The sequence below is a fragment of the Globicephala melas genome, chromosome 17 (assembly GCF_963455315.2).
Source record: "Globicephala melas chromosome 17, mGloMel1.2, whole genome shotgun sequence".
Lineage (NCBI taxonomy): Eukaryota > Metazoa > Chordata > Mammalia > Artiodactyla > Delphinidae > Globicephala > Globicephala melas.
In genome coordinates, this window is record NC_083330.1 from 32,482,793 (window position 1) to 32,502,495 (window position 19,703).

The window sequence follows — 19,703 nt, forward strand, 5'->3', positions numbered from 1 at the left end:
TTGGTGTCTGGGTCCCAGCCCCAGAGATTTTGATTCAGTAGGTCTAGGGAGGAGCCTGGGCACAGGGAGGTCTCAGAGTTCCCCAGGTGATTCTAATGCGCAGCAACTTTGGGAACCACCTCTTGGCTTCAATCCAGCTAGTGATCAGATATTAAATCTAAGACACATGGGCTAGTGCGTGAGCTCTAGGAAGATTCGTGCCAGGGAAAATGATCGATAGTTGTGTTACTTCTCTGAAATGGACTGAAATTTCCAATTAGCATGAACAGGGGAGGGTGAATGGGTGAATGCAATAAGGTGTATCATTTACGTATTGCCCTATGTGTGTGGCTAGAAGCTTTTGCAACTGAGGTCTGCCCTACTTTTCATGCTAATGGTAATGCTTGTCCTCCTAATGCAGCTGTAAGCTTTATAAGCCCATAGGTAGACAGCATCACAAAATATTTACCCCTCCCCACTGGCCCACTCTCAAGCTTCTCTCCCCTTCCCCAATACACAAATGTACATCAATGCTCTTGAGACCACTATCAACATATTGACCTTCAATTCTTCTACTTTGCAGCTTCCCTCTTATCAGGAGATGTCAGCATTTAGTGCAAGGACAAATGCTTGCCTCTTGGTGAGTAATGCAGGCAATGCCTCCAAGAGACAAATAGCCCTTACGGAGGGGGAAAAAGTCTTTCAAAAAGGTTGATGCCCAGAGGAGGCATTTTCAGTCGTCTCAGCTTAGAGGTCAAATATCCAAAATTAAAAAGGTTAAAAAAAAGAAAAAGAAGAAAGCAAGGAAGAAAAGAAGGAAACAATTTTCTTATCTCATAGTAATAAGGCAGTTTTCCTTAAAAAAAAAAAGACTTAAGCCATAAATTCTCTTTCCTAATCAAAATGTGCTTTCCCGTCTTTAGACTATTCCTCTTATATCCTGTATTATTCGTGACATTTAATTCTTGAAATAGCACATGGCTGAAAACAGAAGCTAACCTCTTGTCCACTATGAATTAAATCTTCTTTTCCTAGGACCTGTCTACAGTGTACAATTTGGGGTTTGCCAACATAATTATTTTTTCTGAAATAAGTTACAGCATTTTGCCTTTTCAATATATAGTTATACAATATATTGTTAACACAACATAGTTAATATAGTCAATATAGTAAATACAACTATAACACACGTGATATGATGCCACTTTGGTGATTTTCTTCATCCATGTAATTCTGAAATTTGACAGTATAGTTTTCATATTCTAATGAGCTGAGTATTACCTTTGCAAGGATAGAAAAATAAAATAAATTCATAATATTCTTGTGTGGTTTGGCCCTGGGGTGGATTACCATAATGGGGGGATATTTGAGCCTTTCCCCAAGTCATTAAAAAACCTCCAGCGAGCAGCCCCTTGTCCTCTCCAGGGAGTGGGGGGAAAGGATCTTTAATCATAATAATCCTGGGGGGAGAAATCTCAGAAATAAGACATCTGCTTCTGTGCCTTGTTGTTTTGCAGAATAGCAATGATTGCTTTAGCAGCTTCTATTGCCATGTGTGTACAATAAGCAAATGAACATAAAATTGAATGAACGCATAAAAGAAGGATAAACCCACCCAGCTTAACAAATCCACTCTCTCACCTGCTGTGCCCTGAAACATGAAAGAAAGAATCACGGGATCATAAGGATTAATAAAATAACAGTCTCTGTTAACAATATTGACAGAAGGTATAGGAAAATTTGTCTGATGTGGGACCAACAGCTTAACTGCTTAATCCTTTTTTTTTTTTTAAGGGCAACTCATTCATTTATTGTTTAAAGATTGCAAGACAACTTCTGAATTTCTGTAGCACAGTTTAAATGTTTTACTTTTTTGATAAATCAGAGTATAATAGAAAAAACAATTAGTTTCCAGTAATATCTATATCTCTATTCAGAATTAAGTCTTCCACAGACATGTAACCTGGAAACAAAAGCCTGTTACAATAAGCAAAGCTTCAACAGAGCTGCTACTTTTCGGGCCAGGGAAAGGTTCATCCCTATAGGAGGAGGATGTGCTATGTAAAATGGCTGCAAGGTCACAGCCTTGAGGGCGCTGGAAGTCTATTATCCTATCCCACATTAAGTAGTTTGGTGAACTTCAAACGTCCGTTCATCTGCAACCAAGCTGGCAAACTTTAACTGATATTTCAAGCAGGTAAAAAATAAATTAAAAGAAATCCTTACACTGATGTTCCTTGATTCACACTGTTAAATGGTTCATTAACATGTAATTCTGGCTAAGAATTACATTTGAGACTCCTTGCTCAGATTTTGGTTAACAGTACAAATCTTTGAGAAATTCAAGTTCTTATTAATCAATAATTTGTCAGCTAGGCTACATTCAGGCATCAGCTGCAACTACAGAATAGGTGCACTGCCTCAGCGCTTTGGAAAGACATAATCTAGAACACTACTAGCAGACAAAATATCTGTTACTAGACAGCACAGGTGCAGTACAGCAAGACAAAAACATATATTCATGTGTGCCGCGGACCAGCCGGAGAAAGAGGATCTCACCGCCCAGGGTCAGAAGGGAAGGGGTAAGGAACTGAAGTAGCACCGACGGATGGGGTCAGAAGGACCAAGACAATTGATGGTTGCAAGGCAAATTTTATTGCGCTACAGTTGCAGATTATCTAGACTAGAAAAAGGAAGGTTGACAGATGGTGGTTTACATTATCTACAGACTGTCTCGGCTCAAGGTTAACTTCCCTGGGAGGAAACCCATAAACCCAGAAGCATCAAAAATAACCTGCATGTGCAGGGGGAAGACAGCTTTGCTTGTCTCATTTTACATTCTTTCTGATCTCTGGGCCCTGGTGATAATTTATCTCCCATGGAATGGAACAAGGAGGGGAACAAGTAGGGACAGTCCCTTCGAGCAGCGGCGGCATGCCTGGCATGTCCTTACCTGCTCTCAAGGCTGACTGCTTCCCACAGGTCCCCCTTTTTTATTTTTTAACTTTTGCTGCAAAATAATTCCATGAAGTTTAGTGCCGAGAGTAGTGTACTGTTGCATGAGGATACGAAACAGACATGAGAAGATTATTATCAATAATAGGCAAATTATGGCCAGGGTAATAAATCCTGACAACCTTCCAGTAATCCAAGACTGAGGGTTTAACCACTTTAAATGATCCAGTAAAGTTTGAATTACATCTTCTGGCGAAACATCATCAAGATGTGTATTTTGTATATCCTGAATTTCAGCATTTAATTTCTTAAGATCAAGACTAATATTATTATCTGACCAAACACTCAGCAGATGCATTTTTACTTTTTCCCATTCCCAAATACAGTCACTGTACCTTTAAGGAGTAACACACATCCATGTATACTTTGCATGACAAGCTAAAGGCATCCTCAATTTTAATGCTGCCATCTGATCTCCAATCCCCAAAATTGTGTTTTTAAATTCATCTAACTTGTTATTAATCCGTAAATATATGTGACTTTGTAAAGATAAAGCAAGACTGGTATGTTGAGATAACTGATTAGCAAAGTGAGCATGATTAATACTCTGTGAAAGAGCAAGACCGGCAGTAGCCACGGTAGCAGACAGAGCAGCCGAGGCAAGTAAACTTACTATTAGCCACCCAAGAAAGCGTCTCCTTCTCTGCAAGGCTTTAGAGAGTTCCACCCATGCCTGTACTCCAGTATCTTCATACCAAGGTTCTCTCAGATGTACAGGCACCATAACATACATGGGTTGCTTTAGTATAAGCACAGATTGCGTTCCTGCAGAAGGGAACATACAACTGCTAAAAATACAATTAACACAGCTAATATTATATCCTCCTTTGGAAGAATTACCAATGTTAATAGAACCACACAAAAGTGTATATGGAGGAGCAACACAAGTTATAACAGGTGTATTGGAATAAGTTAGAGCTAGTTTCCATATATCCCAGTTCTTTTGAAATGTGATAAACCTATCTATGATGCGAAAAGAAGAGATAAGAATTGACAGCTTGGTATAATCTATAGTACACCATATTTGGTTATTATTCCAAGATGCATTGCAACGTTCAAAAGTGGATCCAGGAAAGTTAACGGTCATAAGGAGAGGCAATTGATTTTTTGATTTTCTGTTAAGCATAGTAACCTTATGTCCAGCTATAAGTATCCCTTGTCCTCCAAGTAAACGCTTCATACAGAAATAATTTCCTGAATCTTCACCTGTAACCTTGGCTATAGTAATAGCGGAATCCCTAAGTGGTGAGGCGTATGAGACTTGACCTCTAATATTAATAGCTTGCCCATGTTATACCAAATGATGGTATCCTTAAGATCCTCTCGTCGGCTGGTAGCCGGGCATGTAAAAGTAATGTTGGTTCCTGTAAAACGAAGGATGCCTGGAGAGCCTGACAAACTAATTGATTGATCCGTTCCCTCATAAACATCTGTATGCTCATAACTAATAGACTTTACACATCCCGTTTCCAGATTCAATGGGCTAAGACAGACAGGATGGGTACTAAACCAGTTAGTATAATTTACAGACATATTGATTTGTTTTATATTCCCAATAAGAGGCCCATAAACACTTATCATTGTAAAATACAGGAAACTCTGCTTCAGACCAAGATATGGGTTGTAATAGTGGAGGATAAGGTACATAGGCCCAGTAAGTTGCTGCATTAACAGAGGGAACACATGAAATGGTTGCCAACATAGCCAAAAATAAAGTTACAGGTGTAACAGGATTATTCTGTTGTTTCACTGACTCTTGAGCTCATGAAACCAGTTGTTTAATTTGTCCCCAAGTTGGAACATCACTCCTTTGAGTCGTCCTGGCAAGTGGTCTCCCCTTCTTCTTCTTCTTCTGAATCAACACTGTCAAATTTTCCAGAGAGGTGCAGAGCTTCTTCATCTTCTGAACTAGGTGAGCTGTGGCGAGCCATCTATTTGCTTGACTAAGCTCTCAGGAAGCCAGCAAGGTCCAGGCGCTGATCTGGGAAAGATACACACGTGACCACGTCCCCAAATCAACACAGGATCAGGACCACGCCAAGTGCTGGTTAACGGATCTTTCCAGAGGACCTCCGGAGATTGAGAGGCCAGTCTTGGCTCAGCCACCAACCTTCCCCCTGCAGAGCAGCCAAATTTGTCAACAGTGAGAACATTTAAAATAAACAGAGCATCATTTATAAGGTTATGTGGCGTTGTTCTATACAATTCCCCCCTTTTTATTTTTTCAATAGTTAGCTTTAAAGATCTATTTGCACGTTCTATAATACCTTGTCCTTGAGGGTTATATGGAATGCCTGTAATATGGGTAATTTTGTAATGAATTACAAAATGTTGCGAAAGCAGCAGGCCCATTATCTGTTTTAATAATTTTGGGAAGGTTCATGAAAGCAAAACAGTGTAATAAATGAGTGATAACATGTTTAGTAGCTTCTCCGGTCTGTGCTGTAGCACAGAGGAAACCAGAATAAGTATCGATAGTGACATGAACAAACTGTAATTTCCCAAAAGACGGGATATGAGTAACATCCATTTGCCATAAATGTCTAGGTAATAATCCACGAGGATTAACAACATAATGTGGAACAGGAAGGTGAGGTAAGCATTGTGGGCACTGCTTAACAATTTGTGGGGCGGCTTCACCAGTAAGGGAAAATTGTGTGTGTAATGTAGCCGCTGACTGACGGTGTAAAGCGTGCAACTGCTGTGCTCCTTGTGAAGCAGTTTGATCATAACTTACCATAATATGAGGGTGCCTAGGACATGGACCATGAGTATCAAGAGTATGAAGATAATGAATGCAGTATATTAGCCATTCTTGACAGCATGACGAACGGAAAGGAGGAGTACGGTAAATTGGGACATGTCCTGCTTTAGGGAAAAGAGATTGAGGAGGAGGAGTAACTTCAACTCTATTCTTGGGAGGAAAATGTACAGGATAAAGATCACGTTTAGATCGAGTTAAAACATCTGCAGTCGCATTAAGTTTAGTCAATGGACCAGGCAAGTTAGAATGAGCACGGATATACAGACCTGCAACAGGACCATCATGCGAACGAATAACCTGTTGGAGCAAACGAAAAGAGGATGATAATTCAGGGTCATTAGTATGTCCTATGCTCGCAGTCTCCAGAAGAAATCACAAGCTAATAAGATATTTACTATCAGAAAACAAATTAAAAGATATAGAAGGCAAATGTTTAAAAGACATAATGACAGCATACAGTTCAACACGTTGAGCTGAAGTCAAGGAAGTTTCTTTAACGAGGTTTGTTCCGTCGTCAATGATTACAGTAGCCACTCCTGAAGAAGAACCGTCCGTAAAAACCAAAGGTACATGAGGAACAGGCTGTTGCCTAATTATAGAAGGAAAGATATGAGTTAAGTTTGCCAAATTGGATCAATTTATCAGCAGGGTAATGGCATTCCAAGGTACCTGAAAATCCTGCAAGAGCAAGACCCCATTCATTACTATGTTGAAAAAGCCAATTTTGTTGACTAACTGAATCAGGGATAATAATTTGAGAAGGTTCTATACTTATAGGTTGTAAGCATCTAGTTCTACCTTGCATTATTAAATTACTAATAAGTTCATAATAAGGGTTAATAACTTTAGAGGGTGTAGATTTCATATGAATCTATTCAATAATTCCAACAGTTTGCCATAAGACGGCAGTAGGCACATGAGGAGTTGGACAAATTATTAAGAAAATTGGAAGGTGAGTATGAATTCTAGTTAATTGTGTAGAACTGATAGATCTATTGACTATTTGTAAAGCTTGAAATCCTTCTGGAGTCATAGAGCGTGAAGAAGAAGGATCTGAGTCACCTTTAAGAATATCAAACAAAGGCTGTAATTGAGCAGTAGTAAGTTTTAAGGAAGGCCTTAGCCAATTAATATCTCCAAGTAATTTTTGAAAAGCATTTAATGTTTTTAAATTATCAACTCGAATTTGCAGTTTTTGAGGCCTAATAGTAGTGTTATCAATATATTTTCCCAAATACAAAAATGGAGATTGTCTTTGAATTTTTTTTGAGGCAATGACCAAGCCAAATGATTGTAAGGAGTGTTGTAAAAATTGAAAAGCAGTCTCTAATAAAGAAATATTATCAGTGGCTAAAAGTATATCATCCATATAATGTATGCGATATAACGATGGAAACCTTTTTCTCACAGGAGTCAAGGCCTGAGCCACATATTTTTGGCATAATGTAGGACTATTTGCCATGCCCTGAGGCAATACTTTCCATTGAAATCTCCTCATGGGTTCCTTAAAAATTAAGGCAGGCAAGCTAAAAGCAAAATGTTTTCTATCTTCAGGAAACAAAGGAATAGTGAGAAAACAATCTTTTAAATCTACAACTAAAAGATGATAATTGTGTGGTATGGCTGTTGGAGAGGGTAGGCCTGGTTGAAGAGCTCCCATTATTAGCATAGTTTTATTAACAGCTCTTAGATCCTGTAATAACCTATATTTTCCAGATTTTTTCTTGATAATAAAAATAGTATTCCAAGGACTACTGGAAATTTCTAAATGCCCTAATTGTTCCAGCACTAATTGTTCTGCAGCTTCTCATTTCTCCTTTGTGAGGGGCCATCGGTCCACCCATACAGGGTCATCAGTCAGCCAAGTAATTGGATCAGCAGTGAGTGGAGAATCCAAGGCCCTTAAGAAAAACCCAAACCTTGTCTATCATTTTTTATTTTCACATCAATAGGATAGACAGTTCCTTGTTGATTTGTTCCCAGCCCTTTTGTGGGAAGAAATCCTTGATCCAACATCATATTAGAGACTTGAGAGTTTGGACTATAAAGTAATACTCCCATTTCTTTTAATATATCTCGGCCCCAGAGGTTTAAAGGCAGCCCAGGCAAAACATAAGGCTGGAAGTATCCTGAATGGCCCTCACTATCTTGCCATAAGAAAAACTGACTACTTTGCATAGGAGAAGAACTTTGTCCTATTCCGTGAAGTTCTGTAATAGTAGGACTAATGGGCCAACGTTTAGGCCAGTGTATCTGCGTCATAACAGAGACATCAGCTCCAGTGTCTAACAAACCTGAAAAAACCTTTCCATTAATGGTTCATTTCATTTCTGGACATTCTTTCCCTATCTTCTGAATCCAGTAGGCAGCATTAGACGATCCAAAAGCCTTTGTTTCTCTCTTTTGATGTTGTAAAATTTGTCCATGAGGTACAAAGGGCAAAAGTAGCAATTGTGCAATTTTATCACCAGGAGAAATAGTTATTATATTTTTAATAGTTTGTGCCATGACTTCTATTTCTCCTTCGTAGTCAGAATCTGTGACTCCTGGCATAATAGTTAAACCTTTCATGGTGACACTACTTCTTCCCAATAATAGTCCCATCAAACCCTTGGGTAAAGGTCCACAGATGCCCGTAGAGAGGGCCTGAGGACCCATTTCAGGAGTTAATACATATCGGGCGGAGGTACTGAGCTCCAGTCCTGCGCTTCCTGGTGTTGCTCTGGAGAGTGAGGATATTGTATGTTTCTGTTTTTGGTTAATGTCTGATTGATAATTTGAGGAGGATACACAGACATTGCCCTTATTATTTGTTGGGGCCGGGGAAGGCCCCGGGAAGAGTTCCCCGACAGTGGTGGCCCATCCTTGTGGGCCACTGAGCAACAATCTTGTGCCCAATGTTTTCCCCTATTGCATTTAGGGCATAAACCAGGGATTTTCTGACCATCTGGAGGTTTTTGAGTAGGGAAGGAAGGACTAGGGTTAGAATTAAAAGATCTACATTCTCTAGCAAAAGGACCTGCCTTTCCGCATTTAAAATAAGTCTTTGTTTTCTTTTGATTGTTTTTAAACCCCACTTTAGTTAATGCTGCAGCCACAGCAGCACCCTGTATATAAGTAGGCCCAATGTCTGCACAAAGGTGAATATAATCCTCCAATGTTCCCCGTTTTCTCCAAGGTCGAATTGCAGCCTGACATGCATTATTAGCATTCTCAAAAGCAAGTTGCTTAACTACAATTGTACCAGTGAGTCTGTCCACAATGAGTCTCCCCACCGCCTGTGACAACCTATCTACAAAATCAGCATATGGTTCATCAGGTCCCTGTCTAATTGTTGAAAGATCCTCAGTTTTGTGTGTAGAAGGACATTTCCTCCAGGCTTGTAATGCCAAATGATTTATTTGAGGATAAGCAACAAAGGGATAAGTTAATTGATCTTGTAAAGAAAGATATTGTCCTTCCCCAATCAGCATATGATAATCAACTGGAATATTATGGGCAGCATTCTTGTCTGCTTGTTCAGCAGCCCGTTCATAAAAATCAAACTTCCATATTAAATAATCTCCACCATTTAAACAAGCTCGTGCAATAGACTTCCAATCAGCGGGGGGAAGAGCTTCTCCTGTCAACCACAGCAGTAGTAAAAGGAGCAGTGGGCCCGTATTGAGCACAGGCAGATTTTCAATCTTTCAAAACTTTCAAAGGGAGAGCCTGATGCCCCCTAGTAGCTTGTTGAGGATTATTAGGATCAGGTCTTTCTATGACGGGACAACAGAAAATAGGATCTTCCCCTCGTTTTATTGCTCCTTGTACAGCGCGCTGCAAGGGACTGAGCATTTTTACAGATGTAGATTTTTGAGGAAGACAGTCCTTATTAACCTGCAGCTTTTTCACTGACTCACCTATCACAGCCATTAGAAAATCATCCTCAGGATATTTCTCTCTTTTATGTTTACAAGCCTCATCTGTTAAGTCAAAATGTTCCTCTTCATCTAAACTATTTAAATTAATTAGCTCTTTCGGTTTAGGAAGTGGCGACACAGTAGTTGATAATACAGTCTCTCCTTCTGTCAGAGGCTTATGTTTTTCTGACTTTACATTCAAATCAACACTATCATGAGAAGAATCTAAACATATTTTTATCAGATTCCACAAACTATATGTAACAACAGGAGTATGAGTAGGCCCTCGAGACTCGTAATAATTTTTTAAATCTTCTCCAACTTTCTGCCAGATTTCTATGTCAACAGAGCCGCCATCAGGAAACCAGGGAGATACACCATGGATATGCTGTAAAAATTCAGTCAACAATAAAGTTCAGAAACTTTATTACCCCGAGCTCTAAGCATCAAAAGTAAAACCTGAGCAAATAATTCATACATCTTTGAGCCCTTTTGCCCCATCTTATTTTACTTCTGACTATTGCCTTATGCCTCTAGTCGTTTCACTTTTACTGGTGGCCACACATATTTTGCATAAGGGTTCTCTTACCTGCACTTTCTTTTTCTTTTAATTGCCTTCACGCTTCAGGTCCCCGTTCGAGTGCCACTTGCCGCGAACCAGCCGGAGAAAGAGGATCTCACCGCCCAGGGTCAGAAGGGAAGGGGTAAGGAACTGAAGTAGCACCGACGGATGGGGTCAGAAGGACCAAGACAATTGATGGTTGCAAGGCAAATTTTATTGCGCTACAGTTGCAGATTATCTAGACTAGAAAAAGGAAGGTTGACAGATGGTGGTTTACATTATCTACAGACTGTCTCGGCTCAAGGTTAACTTCCCTGGGAGGAAACCCATAAACCCAGAAGCATCAAAAATAACCTGCATGTGCAGGGGGGAGACAGCTTTGCTTGTCTCATTTTACATTCTTTCTGATCTCTGGGCCCTGGTGATTTATCTCCCATGGAATGGAACAAGGAGGGGAACAAGTAGGGACAGTCCCTTCGAGCAGCGGCGGCATGCCTGGCATGTCCTTACCTGCCCTCAAGGCTGACTGCTTCCCACACGTATGTTGCCTTGTTTAAGCCTCAAGCCCTCGATCCTTTGTTGAAATACAATAATTTCATTCCTATGGTTTTCAATACCAAAAACTCAACCTCCAGGAGGGCTAAAGTCTAATTTGTACTCCAAACCAAGTAGCAGTGCAGTTCGCTTCTACTGAGACTGAATCCATAAAGACTTCAAGACCACGTCCAGAAGACAAGTTATTATATATAATACCCTAGAAGGTCTGAAACATAATTATCATATACATAGCTGGTCCTTCAGAGCTTTTTACCTATAACATGTTTTTTGATGAAAGTTATTTAATGTACTGGAGATAACTGTGACTTACTGATCAAATATTTGAATACTTATACTTACCTGGGATTTCATTTCTGCTGAAAGAAAAAGGTAGAACAGGACTCACTAAAACAAACAAACAAACATTAGAAATGAAAGTAAAAATCTTAACACACACTATCACTTTTGGAAGCAGCATAGAGGGGCAGCCAACGGTAAAACACTGGTGAAATAGGTCAAAACTCTAGGCCAAAAATCCATTATTATTATCATCAGTGACAGTACCACAACTGTGCCCTTCAGAATTAATAATCACTCCTAAGAATCTTCATTTGGCACCAGATGATGCGGTTAAGAGAAACATTCTGGGAGGTTTTGAATCAGACTTGGTTTTTTGTTAGCCAAGTTACAGGAGAATTTTTAAAGTGGGGGGAAGGGAAGAAGGAAACGGACCAGGAAAAGAATTTAAGCCATCATCTATAAACCAACAAAGCACTGATAGTTCCAAACATTATGTCAGACACTAAAATGACTGATATAGGCTCAAGTGGTTTACAAAACCTATAAAAAGACTACACCAGCAAAGTCCCCATTTATCTGTAGAGTTCAGAAACTAAAACAAGGAATATTTTAGCTTAAAAGCTTATCTCAAGAGAATCATACACACTTCACATGAATAAAAATACCTGAAACCAAACATTTTTAAAAGCTCCAATACCCAAAATATAAAGAAAAATATTAATTCAGAAGACTCAATCAATCCATGATAATCACAAAACGGCTGGGCAATCTCTATCTCCCTTCCACACTAACCATCCATCCCATGGAAGACCAAGGGAGATCAGACCTTCCAGACTTACCTTCCAGACCTTCCAGACACCTGGCTGCTGCAAAATTCTATGGAGACTCCTTGTGGAACAGCAGTTTCCCATCTCTTGTGTCTCTCCCTATCGTGATCGTGATCATGCAGGAAGCAAGTCTGGCTGTGCTATTTCTTATCATTGTCTGTCACCCATCTGCAGCATGGTATTGTACAGATAAGGAAAAAGTAGTTCCCTTTCCCCCAGAAGGTTGAGGCTCAGGTACAGGGTAATTCTCCTGTGCACACAGTCATTATTTAGGCCGACTCAGTGACTTCAACAGGCTTAATCATGTGATCAGGTTTGTTGCCAGCTGCGTAATGCTCCCACATCTGTAGATAGAGCCGCTCTAGGTCCATTGTGTATTGTTTGGTGTTGAACAGAGGGCTAGATGTTCTCTGCTTCCAGACTTTGCCACGAATTTTCTTCAGGTATTCTAGATCAGTTCCCAGTTTCACAGCTATGTCTTCATATTCTTGTCTATTTTGAGCAATAAGCTCAAGACAGCCTAAACAAGTGAGCTGGGAAGCTGCAACTCGGGAAGCAAGAGTCTCTCCTGGCATAGTCACCACGGGTGTCCCTGACCAAAGGACATCCATCCCTGTGGTGTGTCCATTACAGAGTGGAGTGTCCAAGCAGACATCAGCCAGCTGGCCTCTCCGAACATGTTCCTCTTTAGGAGCAACAGGTGAAAAAATGATACGCTTCTGGGGAAGGCCCATATTTTGTGCATACTGTTGAATATTAGGTTCTCCTACTGCTGGAAAACGCAACAGCCACAGTACACTATTGGGAACACGCTTCAGAATATTTGCCCACATCTGCAAAGTAGATGGGTCAATTTTATATAACTGATTGAAGTTACAGTACACAATGGCATCTTCCGGTAACCCGTACTGAGAACGTGTGGTTACAATAATGGTACGGGGAACCTCCTCTCCAGTGGCAGCCTTAATGTTGATCTGGGTAGTTGCCAGTCCATTGCTAAGACTGAATCCATTAATTGTTATCTGAATTTGTCCTCTGTTAATCATTTCAGTAACTGCCTCTGCAATAGTATTCATAGGAATGACAGGCATATTAAGAGCCGTATTACTGCTGTCTGCGTTGTCTCCTCCATCAGGACATTTCATCTTGACAATCTGCACATCTGGGAGACTATCAAGAAATGCTTTGAGGTCGATGCCATTCAGCACAATCCGATTGTCATAAATGTGCCCATTGGACTTAAAATCGATGACTGCCTTCTTCTTCAGGTGAGGGAACATATTAGCATGATCACCAATAAAGAAAGTATGGGGCATATAAGCCAGTTTCTCAGAATACTGCTCAGCAACTTCAGCAGGTGAAGTTTCCTGATCAGTGATGATATAATCCATGAAAAGCACGCCACTGGTCCCAGGGTAGCCCAGCCACGTTGCCTGAATAGGAGCTGGCCTGAGAGCAAAGAGTTCATTTCGAGCACCCCTGGTATAACCATTCATATTTACAAGGATGTGTATACCATCTTGATGGATGCGATCAGCTGCTTTCCCATTGCATGGAATCTGAGAAAGATCAATGAAATGATGGGCTTCTGCCATCACCTTTGCTCGGAAGTTTGTGCCATCATCTGGGCTCAGGGCATAACAGAATACCTCAAATTTATCAGGATTGTGCATGCCTGGAATAGACTGCATAAGATGAGAAGTAGGATGATTCCCGATGTCAGAACTCACGTATCCTACACGCAGTCGACCATCACTGAGCTTCAAGTCTTTTGGATGTTCGTACGGTGGTTTATGAAGGACACTGATCTCATCCAAGCAGAGGTTCCCATGGCTCTCAGCAATAGCCTTCCTGAAGCCATGAGAAAGAGGATAGAGCATACTATGATGAGGCTGCACAGAAGGCAACCTATTCTTCTCCAGCTGGTCAGCCACAATGCTGACCAACTTCTTCATTCGCTCATCATAGTCTGTCCAATCACAGACAATCTGCAGGCAATGAGCCAAATCACAATAAGCGTCAGGAAAATCAGGTTCAAGCTTCAGAGCAGTGCGATAAGAAGCAATTGCTTCTGGAATATTCCCTGAATACTTGTGAATGGAAGCCAGATTGCTGTGGGCATCCGCAAGTGCAGGGTTAATCTGAATGGCACGAGTATAACACTGCAAGCCTCCCTGAACATCCTGCATCTCCTTTAGAGTGTCTCCCATGTTACAGTAGGCATCAGCAAAGGTAGGACTGATTCAAACAGCCTCCTTATAATGCATCAGAGCTTCCTGCAGTTTTCCCTGCTGCTGCAATACACTTGCTAAATTTGAATGGGCAACAGCAAACTCTGGGAAGACTTCTAATGCTTTACAATACAAGCGAACTGCCTCTTCAAAGTTTCCCTGGTCTCCTTTGATATTGGCTAGGTTATTCAGAGAGTCTGCATGGGTGGGACACAGCCGCAGAGCTGTATTATAACACTCTTCTGCTTCGGCAACACTGCCCTTCTCTTCCAGAGCGTTGGCTAGGTTGCAGTAAGCATCAGGGAAATGTGGTTGCAATTCAATAGCTCGCCTGTAGGTGTCTACTGCCAGATCCATCAGGCCTTGCTCATAGTATACACAAGCCAGGTTGGCATGTACCACTGCATGATTTGGGCTCAAGCTTAGGGCACAAAGGTAAGCTGCCACAGCTCTGTCAAAAATCCGTGCCTCTTTCAAGACATTTCCTAAATTGATATAAGCATCCAGAAAATTGGGGTCAAGGGTGACAGCCTTTTCAAAGTGATGAATTGCAAGCCAAATCTCCCCTTGTGCATTGAAAACACAGCCAAGATTACTCCAAGCTACTGCAAAGTTCGGTTGCGTCTCCATTGCTTTCAAATAACATGCCTTGGCTCCTTCCAAGCGACCCAGGGCTTTGAGCAGGTTCCCCAGGTCACTGCGAACACAGTACAAATCAGGATTGCATTGAAGAGCAGAGACGTAAGCTTGTACTGCCCCTTCCATGTCGCCTGCTGCTACCAAAGCGGCTGCCAGGTTAATATAACCATCGATGAAATCTGGTTTGAGATGCAATGCATGCCGGTAATGCTCAATTGCCTCCTGCAACTGCCCTCTTTCCTTGTACACATTCCCCAAATTCGAATAGGCTTCTGCCAGAAGAGGGTTCTGTTTAATTGCCAGAGTACTAAAGTGGGCAGATCTGTCCAGCCTTTGACACTGGAAGTGTAGAGATGAAAGTAATAAAAGTACTCCAGTATTGTCTGGCTCTTGTCTCCACAGCTGCATGCAGTGTCTCTCAGCTGCCTCAAAATCTCCTGCCTGATACTCTCGATGTACCAACTCAGCTAACCCTTGGAAGGAAAGCATACGTTTCGTTGGTTCTGTGCTGTCGGCCACGTTGCCCACAGAAGACGCCATCTGGAGCTTCTGGAGAGAGTGAGAAAAGGGGGTAATTGAGTCCCGCTGCTGCCACTACTGGCAAGAATGTTTCTAGAGGTAGCAAATACGAGGGCAGCAGCCATACCACTGCTTTGGCAGGCTTAAGCGGCGGCAACAGTTCCAGGCACCGAACCTTAGGAACTCTGGTTGGCCATCTACCTCTCACGCTCTTGAAATCTTAATTCTTAACCCTGCCCTCTTCCACCATTTTTCTCCTAACCAGGGAATAAAAATTACCTATACACTTGCCTTAGAAGAAATCAAAAGTCAGTAGTCCGAACACTTTTTAAAATTTTGTTTTCTGTCCAGTTGGAAAGGAAATACATGATTGACTTTACTTCATCATTCATATAGTCAATGTGGAAAACATTAGGGCCGTGAATTTCAATACAGTAAGATCAGAAAATTTTAAATTGGCCTTCCCAAACCACTAATAAGTAACCAATGTTGTATATAATGCTAAAATCTTAGAGACTGAGTTTGATATTTTAAAAGTTCTGAAAGGATTAGCTAATTTCTCCTCATCATACTTCTCATGCCTCAAACCTGAGTATTACTTTTTTAAAATTAAATTTATCTTTATTTATTTATTTTTATTTTGGCTGCGTTGGGTCTTCAATGCTGCGTGCAGACTTTCTCTAGTTGTGGCGAGCGGGGGCTACTCTTTGTTGCGGTGCCTGGGCTTCTCATCACAGCAGCTTCTATTGTTGTTCCACAACTCTATGGGTTCCTTTTTAGGTCCTATGAAGAACCCTAGAAATTAGTTCATGGAATTATAAGTTTTTGCAAAATTGTCAAAAGTGAGACATTTTAACTTCCATCAGGTAAGACCAGCGTCTCTTTCTTTGCCAGTTTTCCTTCTATCATATTCCGCTATGTTGGATCATATTGGAATGGCCACAGGCTTTTTTGAAATCTGGCTAAGGAGATTTTCTTTTTTCTGTGGTACGCGGGCCTCTCACTGTTGTGGCCTCTCCCGTTGTGGAGCACAGGCTCTGGACGCACAGGCTCAGCGGCCATGGCTCACGGGCTTAGCCGCTCCGCGGCATGTGGGATCTTCCCGGACCGGGACACGAACCTGTGTCCCCTGCGTCGGCAGGTGGACTCTCAACCACTGCGCCACCAGGGAAGCCCTAAAGAGATGTTTTAAGTGAGGCTATTATGTGATTTTCAGACACCGCCATATGTAATTGACTATATACTATCGCATTACAGGAATAACTTCCAGTACTCATACTGACTACTCTACTGACTTAACCTAGCACAAGACACAGAAGCATAAGGACAAAAACCACCTTACAATATAGCCATGTCTTGCACTTCACAGCTCTCAAAGCATGTGCGTTTGAAGAAGAAAAAAAGAACTGAAAAGTACAAAACCAGAAGCTAATCTGTGGAAAATTATTTCAATCATCAGGCATGTGAAAGATAAGTCAAAGATTCAGTTCTCATCAATGCTTAGTCAAAACGGAAATTTTCTTCTGTCAAGAATATACTCCAGGGGCTTCCCTGATGGCGCAGTGGTTAAGAAGCCACCTGCCAATGCAGGGGACAAGGGTTCGAATCCTGGTCCGGGAAGATCCCACATGTCACGGAGCAACTAAGCCGGTGTGCCACAACTACGGAACCTGCGCTCTAGAGCCCGTGAGCCACGACTATTGAGCCTGCGAGCCACAACTACTGAAGCCTCCGTGCCTAGCGCCCGTGCTCTGCAACAAGAGAAGCCACCGCAATGAGAAGTCTGTGCACTGCAACGAAGAGTAGCCCCCAGTCCCTGCAAGTAGAGAAAGCCTGCGCACAGCAACGAAGACCCAACACAGCCAAAAATAAATAAATAAATGAATGAATGAATGAATGAATATACTCCATCAACAATGTGTGCAATGGAATGGTATGAATGAGTATTTTATCAGAATCCCTGTAATGCACAAACCTATAGCAGTACTGAAATCAGTAATGCATTTATAATAGTAAATACTTATGAGGAAGTAATCCATAGAGGTTTTCTCAAAGTTAACAATGAAAATTAATGTGACATTATCAATAATAAATTGTGAAGCTGAAATAAACTTTTCTAAACTATTAATAACTAGAAGCAAATTCTAATCAACCATGCTACAAGAAATCTATGTCTAAAAACTACAAAGTTTATTTCTTAAAATTTTATTTCGAAAATACATAAACTGTCGTATGAGGAGGCAGTTAAAGAATATATAGCTAAAAGAGTGGGGGAAAAGGTTTATAGAGACACATCTGGCAGTAGTTCATTTTTAAATGTCATTTTTCTAGATTTTGTGACACCTATAGTATTGATATTTGAAAGCATTTAAAAAATTGTAATTTGAAGATTTGCTACTTCCAGGTAGAATAAAATATTTTGAAGCAAAACAACGTTTGCACTGAGAAAAAACAAAAAAAGCCAAATAAAATAGCCAGCATTCAATCAAAAAGTTCTAGACAAACCAAGAGATAGAATCATATGGCTAAAATTCTAAGAAAAGAATAGATAATACAAAAATATTTATATAAGATATTGTGTGTCTTTATCAGGAAAAGTCTTTATCAAGAAAAGACTTTAAAATCATCAGAATTAATATTATATTTTATTTATTTGTATATTATATTTATATAGAGATATTTATATATTTATATAAAGAACTTAAAGATAAAGCCCTAGTTAAGGCAGTGACAAGAGCAGTAGCAGTGGGAGTGAAAAGAAATGGTTATATTTAAGCATATTTTGTCAGGAAAAGTCCATGATCAAATGTCTGACTGCATACACGGGATGGATAGACGGAGTGGGAAAAATCAAAGTTAACTATAGAGGTTCTAGTGAAGATGGGGTTGCCGTCACCCAACCCAAGGGGCTGCGATCATCCCCAAGGTCTAGGAGACTCAAAGGGAAGGTCATGGTCAGAGGCAAAGTTAATTGGTGGGAAAATAAGACTCCCAGTCTCTCCATCTCCTTATACCAGTTTTTTTTGTAACATCTTTATCGGAGTATAATTGCTTTACAATGGTGTGTTAGTTTCTGCTTTATAACAAAGTAAATCAGTTATACATATGTCCCCATATCTCCTCCCTCTTGCATCTCCCTCCCTCCCACCCTCCCTATCCCACCCCTCTAGGTGGTCACAAAGCACCGAGCGCATCTCCCTGTGCTATGCGGAAGCTTCCCACTAGCTATCTATTCCTTATACCAGTTTTGTTTTTCTGCTCATATACGTAGCAGCATTTCATTCAAGGGGAAAGTCATTGATCTGACTGGTCAAATTAAACAACATAGTTCAAGGCACATTTACAGTGGTTAGTTCCTCCACAATTTAGAAAGTCACATTCATAATTTCCCTCTTCCTACGCCGCGGAACACACTGGCCATTCCTCCAAAGTTTCCACTCCACAGAGTGGACCAGAGATGACGTGAGCCCAGAACTGAGAGCTTGGCATGAGATGGTGTCAGCCCCACGTAGAGCTCTGGCATAAGTTATAACCCAACCCAGCTCTACAGAGAGCTCTGCATGGAATCCTGGGAGTAAACTCAGCCATAATAATGGGATTCTGTTTTTCATTTGCTTTTCTTCCTTGCTTAACTTTCCCTGGCCACTCTGACAAACAAACTTTCAGGCATTCCTGGGCCACTCACTAACTTTATTCCATTTTATGTCATCCAGATTCCCAAGAAAATTACTAACTATAAGGAGGGAAATTTGGAACATGGTGAGTTTTAGATGCCTGAAATATACAGGTCATTGAATCCAGTGAAGTAGCAAATTATCTGGATCTCAAACATGCCAGTAGAATAGCAGACTAAGCTCAATTTAATGTACTCTTACTGGAGACACACGTAAATTCTGGGTCAATTTTGCAAAAGTTAAAAGGACATAGCTGAGATTAAAAGAAAGAAAGGAACACCTGCATGTTTCAGAAAGTAACAGAGAAATTAAATCCAGAGAAAGAAGAGCGGACTGATGTCTGTGGGTTCCGTTCCTTAGTATAGGCCTTACGTAAATAGGGGCTGGAGCTAGAAATCTAACATTACCTTGAGGCCAGGAATTTATAGACTCAGGATGGAACAATATTGAGAAGTTGGTACAGATATCCTACAGAAATTTCATGAGGAACTGCTTAGTCCATTAAGAGGGCCAAGGGCGGTGGTGAGGAAGATTGATATCTCTTGAAAACCTTCAGGTACAGAAAACATCAACACCTCTGAAAAGTAGGCCTCTCCTTCCCAGCGTTGTGATGGCCAGGTTGTCACTAACCTGTAAGGCCCTGTATGAATCAGAAACTGCAAGGAGAGTAATTCAAAGAAAAACAGATGCAGGATGGGTGTGGCAATAAATCCTAGGACCCTATCAGAAACAAAATTAAAACCACTCTAAAGGG

The 19,703-nt window shown here is 40.8% G+C and overlaps 1 pseudogene; it reads right to left on the reverse strand.

Annotated features, from left to right (window-relative positions):
* Positions 1–1,830: 1,830 nt before the first annotated feature.
* LOC132593698 (UDP-N-acetylglucosamine--peptide N-acetylglucosaminyltransferase 110 kDa subunit pseudogene) lies at positions 1,831–15,296 on the reverse strand (annotated as a pseudogene).
* Positions 15,297–19,703: the final 4,407 nt, after the last annotated feature.